This window comes from Cyprinodon tularosa, unplaced genomic scaffold, assembly GCF_016077235.1.
Source record: "Cyprinodon tularosa strain WSP-4 unplaced genomic scaffold, ASM1607723v1 ctg383, whole genome shotgun sequence".
Classification (NCBI taxonomy): Eukaryota; Metazoa; Chordata; class Actinopteri; order Cyprinodontiformes; family Cyprinodontidae; genus Cyprinodon; species Cyprinodon tularosa.
Genome location: NW_024039100.1, coordinates 407,824 through 422,470, shown reverse-complemented (window position 1 = coordinate 422,470; position 14,647 = coordinate 407,824). Strand labels below are relative to the sequence as shown.

The window sequence follows — 14,647 nt, the reverse complement described above, 5'->3', positions numbered from 1 at the left end:
AGCATGGATACTTATAGTACTAGTTTTATTTAATTCATTTCAAAGTTTAAATGTTTTTAAAATTTTCACTTGTTTTTGTTTTTTTTTGTTTTTATTTAGTTCAGTTTACGTTTTGTTTTATTTACTTTTGGGAAATCCTAACTCTCAGTTTCATTTTAGTTACACTTTTGTTATTTTATGTAATATAACTTACACAATGGGGGCGAGACAAAAAAAAAAAAGAATAAAAAAATAAAATAAAATACTGCACCTGCCATCTGTTGGCGTAATGCAGTAAAGTGGCAAAAAAAAGTGAAAAACAACAAACAGAAACTGCACCTCATATTATTGCATTATGATAAAGACACAGATGAAAAATAAGGACATTCTCTCTTAAAATTCAGTTAGTTTTAATTAATGCTGTTTTAACTCTTACCACAGTTTCAGTTAGTTTTTTTTTCTTGAAAGAAATATTTTTTTTTTTTATTACAGTTAATGTTTTTTTTAATTCTAGCTTTCGTTATGTTGTTATTAAGTTAACATTACCAACTTTGATTCACAGTCACATAAACTGCTCTCCACATTTTACTGTTGCAAATTAATTGCCAGTGTGTCACATCTCCTATGTTCCTCTGGATTATCTTCTTCCTGCTTGTTACAATTAACAATAATTGATTTAATTTAATGCTTTTCTTTTTGTTTTAAACAAAGTGTTTTATATTTTAATTTGGGTTTAGAACGTTCTCCATCATTCATATTTACTGCGGCTCGCTCAGCTGGTTGATTAAACAACATAATTTTGTTTTTCCTTTGCTTGCAGTAGTTGAATGATTTTTTTTCTTCTACCACATGAAAATATTTACAAAATCATTTCACGCCTCTGGAAACCTTTTCTTTCGTGGCGTTGTTTGCAAAAGCGGCTGTTTGAATTGGAACATTTGAGCCCCCTGTTGTAGGAAATGCTGCAGAATCAGATATGAAGGTCATTTTTAATCAAAACTACGGTATTCCTGCATTGTAACTGCATTTATGGTCATACATGAAAACAATCAAAATATTTTTTCTAATTTTTTTTAACCTTCTGGTTTCAAATTCAAAAACAGATGACAAATACTGTGGATTTAAGACATTTTAGAAGTTGAATATGCACCGAATAGCTCAACGTTCAGCTGCAGACACCTTTTAAGGCTTATATTAATCCATCTGATCTGTTTTGATTATGGTAACAATCGTTCTCTATTAAGGTTACAAGAAACATCAGATTTTTGTTTAATAGAAAAATCATAATAAATACTGAAGGCTTAATTTTTTTACTATTGAGGAGATCATGGGGTATTTCTGTGATCCAAAATGGCTCTCCTTCTGCAGCAGCCTCCATAACCAGAGGCTGCATCCATTGATACTGGATTGGTTCTTTGTCATACAGAAGCATTCCTAATCCTAATCTAGTTTGTTATAAATTAAGCTAAAGTAAAGCAGATAATACAGTTAATGTGGTGATATATGATGCAAACTAAGCAAAGTATCAAAATATATATTTGCATTTAAAATCACAATAAAAGCTGGTTTATTGAGGGAATTTGTTAAATAGTTTAAAGGCACACTATGCAACATTTTTCAGTTAATTAATGTGTTCCATAACGTTATGGATGATTAAATGATTCATTTCAGGTTGAACAAAGGTATTCTCGGCCGCCCTGGTGGTCTGTGGGGGAAATACTGCAATTGCAGGAGCACCGACCCGCACTCACAGGCTCAGAAGTCTCGCGAGAGTCAGTCTTGCTTTACGGCGAGAACTGCTACACGCCCCCAGTTAAAAGCATTCTAGCACAGAGGCAATCTTTGTGCAGTGCTGCTTTCACATCGGACGCAGCAAAATCGCGTCTGCTGCTTCATTTTTGCTGCTTGTACCAGTTAGTTCTGACGCGCGGCTGAAGCAGCTTTGCTGCTCTGGCTGCGCGGTGCAAAAGTGGGTCTGACGCGCGTTGGGCGGAGCTTCACTATCCTTTCTCTGCCTTGCAGCTATATTTGCTGTGATCAGTGGGAATAAAATAGTTTTAATATGTGTTTAAGTGAGAAAATACACCTGAAAACGTAATCAGTGCAGTCAGTTCATTCAGATTATTATCCTGCCTTCAATATTTTTTCTGTCGGAGCCGCTCAGACCCCCACATACCAGCGGTGCGCCGACAGTAGGGATCACTTCATCAGCAGCCTCTGGCCGGTCGCCTCCTCGCGGTTCACCGCGGCAGCTGGTAGGTGTTTTTCATCTAAATAATCCAAACTGCATATTCTGCCGGCAGATTTCTGCATTTTAAGTTAATTTAGGCGTCAATAAACTGTTTAAGAGGAGTGATCTTCAGCGCTGTGTCTCTCTCCCTGCGTCAGATGCTTAAACGCGCCGGACGCACTGCTTCAGCTGCTCAGACGCGCTGGGCCTGCTGCTCAAAACGCGCCGCGGGACCTTTTGCTGCGCCTTGACGCGCGTCAACCATTGACTTTGCATGTAAACTTGCTGCTTCTGTCACGCCAGCTACATCCAGTGTGAACGCAGCATTAGTCATTCGTTGCGTTCGCCTGTCTGCTAAGCTCAAAACAACCGCGCCTGGCTTGACGGAGAAACCAGGAGAACAGCTGTGCATATTTACGACAGTGCACTTTTACTTTCGCCCTCTGGGGGGAGCCTCGCTGGAAAATCAACACCGGTTGCATAGTGTACCTTTAAAGACAATACAGAAAATAAACCTAAAGAAAAATGCAAGTATCAGTTTTGCAAGACAGATTTATCATTTCATTATATTTGTAAAGTCGGTGTCCTTTTTTTAATTTAGTTTCATTTTTTATGTATTGCTTTACATATTAGATTAGATTTCTCTATCCGATCACTTTTATTAAAGAGTTTAGAATATAACAATCAGCAATCCTCCTTTTTTTTTCTTTTACATTTTGTTACAATAGTGCCTTTTATTAAAAACACCTATTAGTTTTCTTTATCAATATACAAACTAAAAAGCCTTTTGGAAGGTTTAAACTTCACCTAAACCGTTATCATAAAATATATTGTTTTAAAGTTGACCATTAAACACATTGTCACGTTTACTCCCTTTTTTAGGGATCTTAATTCAACAGATCCTTGATCACGTTTAGGAACACTTCTCCAACATAACAAAGTCCACCGGGTGTTAATACAGGAGAGACTGGATAAGAACATCAGTAAACAGTTTGCAAAGCATATTAGAGCAGAAATAATGAAATGAAATTAAATAAATTGCTTTTAAACCCCTGAAAGAACATGTAATTTGAATCTATTGTATTTTTCTTCAAATAGTGCTGCATTAATAAAGAAAAGCGGACTTTCCAAACCATTTAATCTGCTGTTTACCATTGTTAGTTGGCCTGTATTGGGCTGGATTATTAAGGTTTGATATATGTGAATATCTTCCAAAACCCATAGTATGACAGGTCCTCCACCATACTGGACAATATTTTAAGCTGGTTAATCATATAGTGAATCATGTTTTTGTCTTTTAAGGCCGTATTTCATACAGACTGTAGATGCAGTACTTGTCTTATTTAGCTGCAGATAACAGATATCGTTTCACACTCCCAATTACGGCATCTGCAATCCACCCTCACACATCACCTCCAACAGCTGCTAGAGAAGATCAAACGGCACACAGTAGCAGAGTGAAAATTTGCAGCTGAAGAGTAGTTGACACCACTATCCTCTCTCCTCTCCAACATCCAGTAATTAGCTTGTTCCCATTCAGCAGGCAATTGTGACAAGCTCTTTGCACCTGAGCATCTGTTGATAGCACTTTATGGGATTGAGTTGTAGGTTATATTGTTTCCCCCCCCACAACGTGCTTCACTTCTTTTTGTTGCTTTATGTTTTTCTAACCGCGAGTCTAACCTGTTTGTCTAAAACCCGATGCAAACGCAGACTATGCATACGACTGTTTCAGCTGCCATGAAGTGTAAAGATGTCAGAAGCCGTTGTATCTGTGGTACGCTTCCCTGTTTGGTGCGTTTCTCTTTTTTTTTACATGCTGGTTTTACATGCTGTTTTGAACGGAATGGGAATCTGTTCATCTCAGGCATGAAAAAAAATCAAACATTGGATGCTGTATTGTTTTTCTTTCTTCTTTTTCTTAATTTCAACACACTGATGGTAAACATGTTAATCCTGTAATCTACACTAGTAAAATTTTTCTACTCCAAAATAACTTTTATTGGCTCAATCTCTCTCATTTAAATTCATTTCTCATGCTCTCGTCTGCATCTCTCCCAAGTCTGAGTATAGTGACAGTCATTGCATGTAGGGGTTTAGTTTTCAGTTCACTTTGCAAAAGGCTTACAAAGAAGTCAATCATCATGATTTAAAAAAATAAGTGTTTATGTCATTCAGCCACAGACCCAACCTGAAGACCCTGCATAGCTGGAAACACGTCAACTAGTGAAATCTGCTTCATCTTCTTTTAAAGCTTCCAGTCACAACTAGGGCTGGGTAAAAAAAGATCGAATTTGAATCGATGACTTTACATTTTTGCAGAATCGACGTCTAGGGAATGAGATTGATTATTTTTATAGTGACGCACGTGACGTTCACTTTCAAATGAACAGGAAAGATGCACTCAAGATGACTTCAAGCCAGAAAGCTGCAAATATAGCAGATAGGTTGACTGAAGACATTAACGATTGGGGGCTGACCAGAAAACACCCTTTACTGTAGTTTTTACAGACAACGCTGCAAATATGGTTTGTGCAGTGAAGGTAATGCAGCTCATGCATGTCTGCTGTGTCTTCGCCATGTCACGATTGCGGCTTCACTTTTCACAAACAAGATTGCACTTATGAGACAGTTTTGGTGTCTTCTCAAGCTTAAATTGTCTGATTTACAAGTTTGCACTTTGTGTTTAATGTGACAGGAAAAAATAAAATACATGAGTATTCTGATACACAGTTGAACCACTTTCATTATTGTAAAAACAGATCGAATCGAAATTAATCGATTTAGAACTGTATGAATCAAAATCAAATCGATTCAGGACTTTGGTGAAAATACCCAGCCCTAGTCATACCTAGAAAAAAGTTAACTATATATTATTATCCATATTTATGTCTTCAGGTTAGATAATTAATTAGTAAACTAGGATTTTGAGTTGTTTCAATAGACAGTAATGTGCTTGAATGCCTTTAATGAAAGATGTTCACTGAATACTTTCATGCTTTTAGTGAACGGTGAACTGAACGGATCCGTTTTGAAGCAACCAAGGTAAACGAGAGTGACGTTCATGCTGGGAATAATGAGTGTCACAAACAGCTCACGTTTGCAATCAATTTTGACAACATTATTCATTGGACGACGTCAGTTTTTACGACACTTATAACGGCAAACAGCATGACAGACCAGCATGTCTACTGCTCGTACTAATCTGCGTGATTCAGACTAATCTGCTGGTATTTCTGGTGCCAGTTAGGCAGAATGCTTAGTGGACTTTTATCAACTAACAAATGAAGACTAGGACAAAAAAAAGAAAAGAAAACTCGGGTTTTTGTGCAAACTGTGTCCACTGGGACTTAACAAACAAGTCCGTACCTCAGCCACGTCCACTTCAGATATAAGGCGACACACTGAACTAAAGCATCCGAGCTATTTTTGGAAATATGTGCTACTGAATGAGAGACGTAAGAAATCCTTTTTGATCAAGATTGTAACTTTGTAATGAAAGTTGGTGGGGACAGTCGGTGGCGGCTGATGAACCTACAGTTAGTAGACCCAAACGCTTTCATTAGGTTTTTGTATTTTTCAAAAATGAGCTCAAACATATATTTATTGAATGCTTTCCTATTGTTGAGAACACATGAGAACCATAATACACTGATATTTATATTTATAGATAGTTGCATTACATATATAGGGTATAAAAACAATGTATGAAAAAATAATGAATAACAGGCGAGTCCGATGCCAAAATCGATATATCATGCATCCCTAGAGGTACAATTTAAATTCCATCCATCCATCCATCCAGAAAAATATGGATATGCTGCATTTTGAATATAACATAGCATATTTTTTTCTTGTAAACTTTTTGCTAAGCTTGGAGATATGTTTTATTGCATGTTGCATGTCCAAGTAAATCTGTTTCCCCTTTAAATCTGCAGCTCTCCCTACTTCTCTCTGTGCTCTGCTTAAAACGATTTACGAACCTCTTTACTAGTATAATGATGCAAGAAACAACATTCCAAGCTACCTAGAAGCTCTGTAGTCTGATTCTATCTGTTCAATAAGAAAACATGTTCATTTTAACCTGTAACTGGGAGTCATATTCCTCTGAGTAGCAAGCTTTTTTTAAGTAGTTAAGAACAAATATTGTTTTCTCAAGCTTCTTGCATTATATTACTAACTTGTATAAACTTATAATCTGTTGCCATTTTAGCTGAAAAAGCTCTGTACGTCTAAAAAACAGATTTTTTGGTGGCAGCTCTAATTTTTTTAACCAACCCATCTCGTAACTTTTACTTAAACATCGAAGTAGCTGCTGGTTAATATTCAATGAGTGCTGCTGTGTGTCTCTCCTCCTCCATGTAGCTACTCTGTACGTCAGTGAAATGCAACTGCAAATCAGATGTCTCTGGACACGGGAGCAGCGGAAGGGAGGAAAAACAGACAGCTTCTTTCTATATGTCATGAGCACACATTTAAAGGGTAAAATATGAGGTATTGCGTGGGATTGTGGCTTAATTCACCCAATGAACTTGAACTAGTTCATCAATAGATTTGTGAACTTAGTTCAGTTTTTTAAAAAGTGAACAATGAACGTCAGCTAGCTCATTTTCATCTGTGTGAACTGAACTTTTTGCTTGTTCTTTTTAACTATAAACTGACACAAAATTGTTCATAGAGAGGAAGGATAGAGTTGATGTTGGTTTATTGTTACTTTCAAATTACTTTCATCTAAAATGGCATTATACAGTAGCAGTTTGTTTTTAATCTACCCATCCCTTTTTAAACTGAAAGATCAGCTACCTACTAGGAAGTGATTAAGCTTGTAAGATGGGACGCGTCCAATATCAAAGATTGGACGGTCCTATATGAATTTTTTTTTTTTTTTAGTAACCTTGTAATTTAAGGAAATGTAAGTCTTGGTTAAACAATGTAGGAGTTTTTTTGTTTTTATTTTATTTAGAGGTATTTTCTCTCGTCATATCAGAGTCGTTTGAAAACTTCTTTCGCCTAACTTGCTATATCTTTTGCATTTGTCTGGGGGACAAAAAACAGGCAAAAAAATAAAAATCTGCACTGCTTTCTTAATACAGAACAATGAGCCACTTCACTTCACTCACATTCTGTTACATTTCTGTCTTACATTCTTAACTCCTCCAAGGAGGTTATGTTTTAATTGGCAATGCTTTGTCTGTTTGTTTCTAAAATGACTAATAAAGTTAGGGACAGATTTAACTGAAATATTTAGAGTAGGTTTGTATCGTTAATGCTAACAAATTAGAAATTGTAATATTTTGAGAGATTCTGTGATTACAACAGTGGCGGCTGGTGAAAAATATTTTTGGTGGGGCTGATATAGCCTAGTGTATGTCTCCAACTTATCCGGAATAAGAATTCAAATAAACAATTGGACAATACATACAATTTAACAGTAATGATTTAATTTACTATATAATAACAGTAACAGTGATGATTTGGGTCACTGTGACGGGGTTCTTTGGCCTCCAAGAATCCAGTCTCAGTCGGGTTACCGGTGTTGGTGATTTATTGAGCTCAAAAACTCAAAACAGGGTGCAAAAGAAACTAAACATGTACAAGATACTCTGGGCCTCAGCCTCCCTCCAGTTACCAGCAATGTAACAAAGAAACAGAAAACAAAAATTGCTGCTTTTCTTCCCACAGCCCTCATTAAATAGTTTAAGCCCCTCACCTCAGGCTCTCTTATTTCTGATTTCTTCTCATTAATCAGTTTTGTCCATATATTACCTCCACAAACAATTGATGTACAAAAACAAATAATTTTTACAACTTAATTCTTTTACACAGATTCATTGACTTATTCAATTACACCAAACTGGGTTTGAACCCAGCAAAGACACAGCCAGACTGAAGATGACAAGTCCCCGTAGCATAAACACGTACACACCCACACCCCCACACACACACCCACACACACACACACACACGGCTAACCCCGCTGAAATATTAAGTGTGCACCCTCAATATGCCAGCAGGTAACACCAGGACAGCTTGTGTGTTTTAAGTTCATGGAGCTACTGGTCTCAGCGCGAGTGTATTGGTCCTCACAAACACAGTATAACAGGAATGTGTGTGTGGCGTGCAAAGTTAGAGAGGTTGTTTTAAGCGACGAGGTGGATTCGTCACAGTCACAGTAACCATGACATGAAATGTTCATATCCTACAACAGGGATGTTCTTCAGGCAAACGGGTAGATAAATAAGGATCTCACCGAATTTGGTGGAAGCTGCATCTCGTTCGTTACATTCGCCATCTTCCCTCTAATTGTCTGCACCTGCGCTTGCGTTCAGAAGCCTGTTAAAGTGCAGTATTTTCAGCGCCCCATGACCATAAAGTTCCGAGACGCTGATTGGCCATTAAATTCACCTAGCAATAGTACATGATTGACAGATTCTCTGCAAATGTGGGTCTGTCTGATCACAGCCCCCAGAACAGAGACAGTAGGAGTCTGTCTGTGGAAATCCACAAATTAATGACAGTAGATAGGGAAATGTAGTTTATATAATTTGTTTTGCTTATAGGTACACAGTCTAGAGAGTAAAGCTGACATTTATGAGTTAATTTCTAAAAATATATTTTACGTTTCTCTCTTCTTATCAGGGAGGGCGGTGCCCCAGCGCCCCCTATGGGCCAGCCGCCACTGGATTACAAGTATTAATTTAAGGTGTAAGTCACAATATTTTGAGGGAAATTAGCTACTTGGTCGAGGTCTGACCTCTCAAAGTGCATTTCTAGTTTCTTTTTGAAACACTGTCAGCTAAGTAGCCCATGAAGAAGTATAACATTTAAAATAAAAATAAAAAATTAATTTGTTTAAACAAAGCAACTTAGAGAGGCTGATTATAAGGGAAAAAAAGATCTGGTCTAAAAAAAAATCTAATGTGATGTGATCTGTGAAGCATCTTGGTGGCAGTACTATAGGATTATAGATTCCATAAAATTTCAGTCTGTGACCCCGAAAAATAACAATTTAACAAACTTTCATTTCTTATTTATTTTATTCTTTAAAGGCACATTTACTTGTTTAATGCTGCATTTTATAATTACTGATATATTTAATATTAAAATCATGAGATAGATAAAAAAAAAATATTTATGTTATATCTACCTAATTTTAATTAATTTCATGAGACATTCACATTTCTTTTTATCATGATATATTTTGGTTTGGCTTCATAGTGGCGTAGCTCTACTGCCTTGGAAGCTAGAATGTTCCGGGTTCCATTCCTGGCCTGGGACTACCTACATGGAGTTAGATTAATTGGAATCTCTAAATTGTCCTTACGTGTGAGTGTGTGCATGAATGGTTGTTTGTCTCTGTGTTGCCCTGCGGTGGACTGACCACCTGTCCAGGGCGTACCCCGCCTCTCGTCCATTGACGGCTGGAGACAGGCACCAGCACCCCTAACGACCTCAGCTGGGATAAACATGACGGAAAATGAATGGATGTTTTGGTGTTTCATATCTATCAATCTATCTAAGAACTGTCTTAACTAATAAACCATTAGAGTAAACATTAGCCTAATATTAGAATTAAAGGGATGCTACATTAATGACAAAGATCTCAATAATTAAAAAATTAATTTGATAATTTAGTGTTAATTAACTGACTTTAAACGTTTCTTTGACAACGGCTACTTATAACTTTGGTGTCATAATTAATAGATTGTTATAAGCCATTCATTGGGCTTTATTTAACTGGGATTTTTATAACTTGGCCTGGAAAAGCTTCAAGTATGTTATTTTCATGCTACAAATACTCCTACAACAAATTGTCTCTCTCATTTGAGTCTTGTACAAAATGCTGCATGATGATGATTAAACAATGCTCAACTGGTGCTGTAGGAGCCCAAAGTGTGCTTAAACTACCCCCCTTTCCCCAACACCACCCATCTGCATTATGCTTTGACACAAAGCAGGATGAATCCATGCTTTGATCCTGTTTATGCCTATCTAAAAGTCCCTGCTGGAACTGAGACAGCCTCCAGCTAGAAAGCCTGAAATTGAGACCACTTGCAAAAGTTAGGCAAGTTGCCATGAGTATATCTAGATGCCTCTATGCACTAAAGCACTGCGATGTTACATAAAGTTTTTTTAATTTTCTCTCAGAAACACACATTTTGATCTACATACTGCAGATACCAGTTTGTCTCTCTAAATCGCCCTATTAGTGCCTTTGCATGCAGGATTGTTTGTCCTTATAACGGTGTGGACTGGTGACCTCAGCTGGGTAAGAAGACAAAGACGATGAATGGATGGAAACTCAGGTCAAATAATATATAACAATAAGAATAATATAAATAAGAATATGTACACCAGTATTGTACTTATCATATTAAAAACCCATTTCAGCAGAGGATAAACAACACGCCCACTGAGTCTGAAAAAGTAGAGGTGCATTTCATGCCTGTGGGCCCCTTAAACACACTCAGAGGCAAATTGCATACAGCAGAACAAAGAAAACGGCTTTAACGCAAACAACAAATCACAACCCAATTCAAGTTTTTCCGTCTGATCTCACTCCTCAAAGCATATTCCAGCTTCACAGCTGCATTTCTTGTCAGAAAGAGGTTTCACCTCATCCACTGCGAATCTTTAGTAATAGACTAGCTGTCAGTAGTCACTCAGTATGACATTCACTGCTGCTGCACGTCTTAGACCGTCCACAGCTAAGATGAGGCCTCTCTTCATTTCCTCTTTGGCTCGTAAAGTTATTATTACTTTGCTTTGGTGTTTCCTCCGTCGACTTTAAATTATCCTCCCTTCCTGCTTTTCCTGCATGACAAGGAGACTGAGTCAGAGGCATAGTGATGGAGGATTAACGGCTTTGTTTAGAGTCATGAAATCCCCCTTTTAAAACATATAGCTCTCTAAATATATGTTCCTCTTGATTTTTTTGAAAGTTTTAGGCTTGTGAAGGGAAAAATAAATACCTGTCTCCATGACTATGGTGAAAGAAGAAATGAAACCCTTCTTCAATCTTGGGTTTATATATTTGGAAGTGATAATAAATGTATCTGATCTCACCAGCTTCTGCCTTTATTCACATTAAGTAAAAAAGAGGAAGCCTGATTAAAAAGGCTTTGCTTGGAAAACTAAAAACCACAATTCACCATTTCTTTTGCATCATTGATGTAGCATATTAAGGTTGTTCAGATGATGTGTAAACAGCTAACTGACGTAAGGTTAAATGCAAAATAATGACTTGTTATTATCGTCATCAAGGATATTATGTTTTTGATCATGTGTGTTGGTTTCCTAGCAGTATTTCTTCACAATTTATGAACAGATTTTAATGATTTTTTTCACCGGAGGTGTGCCTCATTTCAAGGAGCAATACATTTGGTGATAATCCAGATTATAATCCGATTACAGTAATATTTCAAAAGATTCTATTCTTATTATTTGGCAGAACAAGCTGGCAGACAGATCCAGCATTGGACTTAAGAGGTTTGAGGTATTAGACTGGAGGCAAAAAACACAAGAAAGGGGAGCCATGTGAGAGCAGAGCAAACACCAGAGGCTGCAGACACATGCTGTGCCTTACTTATGAGCTCATAAAAGTATTTCAAGGAAATTTATGCCAGAGGTGCACCTCACGCCAAGGAACCTTTCATTAAAATTTGGGTAATGATCCAGAACATGTCAGTCACAGTATGGGGCTAAATTTGCTGCTTGGTGGAGCTGTGTGCTCTTTGCTTTTCTAGTTGGATTTATATTTGTTTCATCTTATTAACTTACAGTAGTAGCTATCCTTTAAGGGCCCTTGGCTGGTCCCCTACAATTTTTTTTAAATATCAATATTTGTACTAAAATATTCTTTCTGTCATTAGGATCTAAAGAGAAGCTGATTAGAAAGGCTTTGTTTGGAAAACTGAAAACCGCATTCATTGAGTAATATATTTAAAGGATGGAGTAAAAGAATATGCACGCCCAGGAGAGGGAGGGCATCACTCCAGTGGCTGGAAGTTGGAGAGGATTATGCTGTGGGCTGCCATTTGGCTGCCGTTTGACTGGGAAGGGCCGTTTTGAATGGCTGCTGCTGTAGAAAATCCGCTTGTTTTACTGTTGTAGTGTGGGTGTCATCCAGAAGAGGGCGCTTTCTTTTCATCCTTCTGTAGGACCAGACTCGAATAGTTTATAAAGAAATTATCATGAGTATGCAGGATTGTTTTACATGACAAGGATGCAGAATCAATTTAATATTTTTTTTCGCTGTATTTTAGATAAAACTCCAGATTTTATGAAAATGGTTACCTGTCAATCAACACGGTTAATAAGCTTTAGACTACCTCGATAAGTTGTATCCTAACTTGGTTTCTATACATCTGTAAGTTTTTAGGTTTGGTCAATATGGGAAACCTAAGTCACATACTGAATATTCTTTTTTTTAGGCAACGTTTCTAAATGATCTTTATTTATATAGTCATTTTTCAAATGCTTCATCAAATGCTTTAACATGCTAATGAGGTCCAGAGTCTGAGGAGAAATTTTCAGTTTCTTTAAAGCTTGCATGTTCTGACCTTGCTGTGAATTTGATTGTTAATGAGCTCCTGGGAATATTGAAACGTGTTAGTTGTTCAGGTAGATTCTCCATTTGTGAATAATCTTTCAATCTCCAGAGTAATGGTCTTCTATAAGTTGGCAAAGGGCCTTCTAACCCTTCCCGGATTAATGTAAATAAGATGAATTTGTGGGCAACCTGGTCAAAGAGATCAATATGTATTTAAATTACCAATAAGGTTATATTAGGAATAGTAAGAATCCCTGTAGATGTTTGTTGTACTCTCATACCCAGAAGAATATGATGAGGCCTTCAACAGTTTGAACAGTGCATTAAATAAAAGGCCATAAAAAAAATTCCTTTTACAACTATACACAATATAAAAAAATACCAACTGATACAAATTAACTTTAAGAAACAGGAGAAGTCAAATCAAAAACTTTCGGAGCATCCTGCCTCATCTGCTCTAGATAAGGTAGAACGAGGTAGCTGCAGCATGATTTGGTATTAATTTTATCTATATGTCAAAGCTGATCTGAACAATTCACATTTACATTCGGTGTTGACCCGGAACATTTTACCAGCGGAATATTGACTAATTCTTAATTAGAACTTTAAGTTATAGTTAATAAATTTCATTCAAATTAAGGGTAAAATCAACTAATAATCTTTAGTTAAATTATTATAAATGCCAATAAGCTAAAATAATAGGTGTTATTAAAGGCTTGCCTTTGTGGCTGGACTTTTTTTGGCCACTAGTTAAAATCCAGGATGTCTTCATCTTCAGTTAATGCTGCAAGGACATTGTCTCTTTCTATTCAAGTTGTTAACTCAAAGGAAGTTGTTCCAGCTCTTGTAGAACCTGCCACTGCTGGATAAATAATAACAGACAACTATAATTCAAACAACAATGTGTGTTTTATTAAACCTTATAATCCCCATCATGGTTTTTCATGTTGTTCAATAAACTTTGAAAACGCTACAAGCTTCTGGAATAAACACGAATTACATGAAAGAATCAGTAAAAATAAAAGAGTTCAAATTAGTTCTTGAGATAGTCTTTGATAATGTTGAGTTCATTACCTCAGCTGTTTTGCGATGCACTTCATCAAATTAGCAGCATGCATTATATATAACAAACAGATGTGTGACAATGGTCTTTAGCAACAGTCAAATCAATTATGTTTCACTTAATCCATTAATGAACAATTACCAATAAACACAATAGATGTGATGTGAACGAGTGATGTGGGGTAAACAATGCCTCTGTTGCCATTGTATCCAATAGTTTAGCGGCGAACACTTCCAATCCACTGCTAGCAACAGCCATCCAACGGCCACAAACCAGAGATTGCCCCAAGTGTAACGAGAAGTTCAGCCGGAATGTTGTGTCTCTCCTTGCATCAGGCCGAAGTCCAAGTAGGAGAGAGAGAGAAAGTTTTTCTAATGCTTTTAAAGATACCAAACCTTGAGAATGTAATATCAGAGGGAAGGACTGTGTCAAAACACACCCATAAGTTGATGTTTTGGTGTCGGGGTTGTAGTTCTGAACCAGGAAGTTCTGTTTCTGATCCGTAACAAAGTGCTCAAGATCAAGAGGGATCACATTTGGCCCAACCTTTAAGGCCAAGCATACATACAGAAAAAACCTACAATGCAGCGATAGAGTTGATTCCTTCCTGCTATCATTGCAGCCCCCATCGCTATGCATGGGACCAAAACATCTCACCTGGTCAGCCATGCCAACAATGACCCTAACAACTCTCTTTTCACACGCATAGGCCAACACCAAACTGGTATTGCTGGCCGATAACGACCTCAGCGACTCCCCATTACTAAGGAGTTGACCTGTTTTCTTGGCTCAATTTTCAGGTTTTCTAAGCCAAAAAAAAGAC

General features: G+C 37.1%; 1 protein-coding gene across 3 annotated transcripts in view; it reads left to right on the top strand.

Moving 5' to 3' along the window:
- Window positions 1-14,647, top strand: part of LOC119791181 (neural cell adhesion molecule 2-like) — a 486,158-nt gene that overhangs the window by 377,546 nt on the left and 93,965 nt on the right. The gene's annotated exons all lie outside the window — the stretch shown is intronic.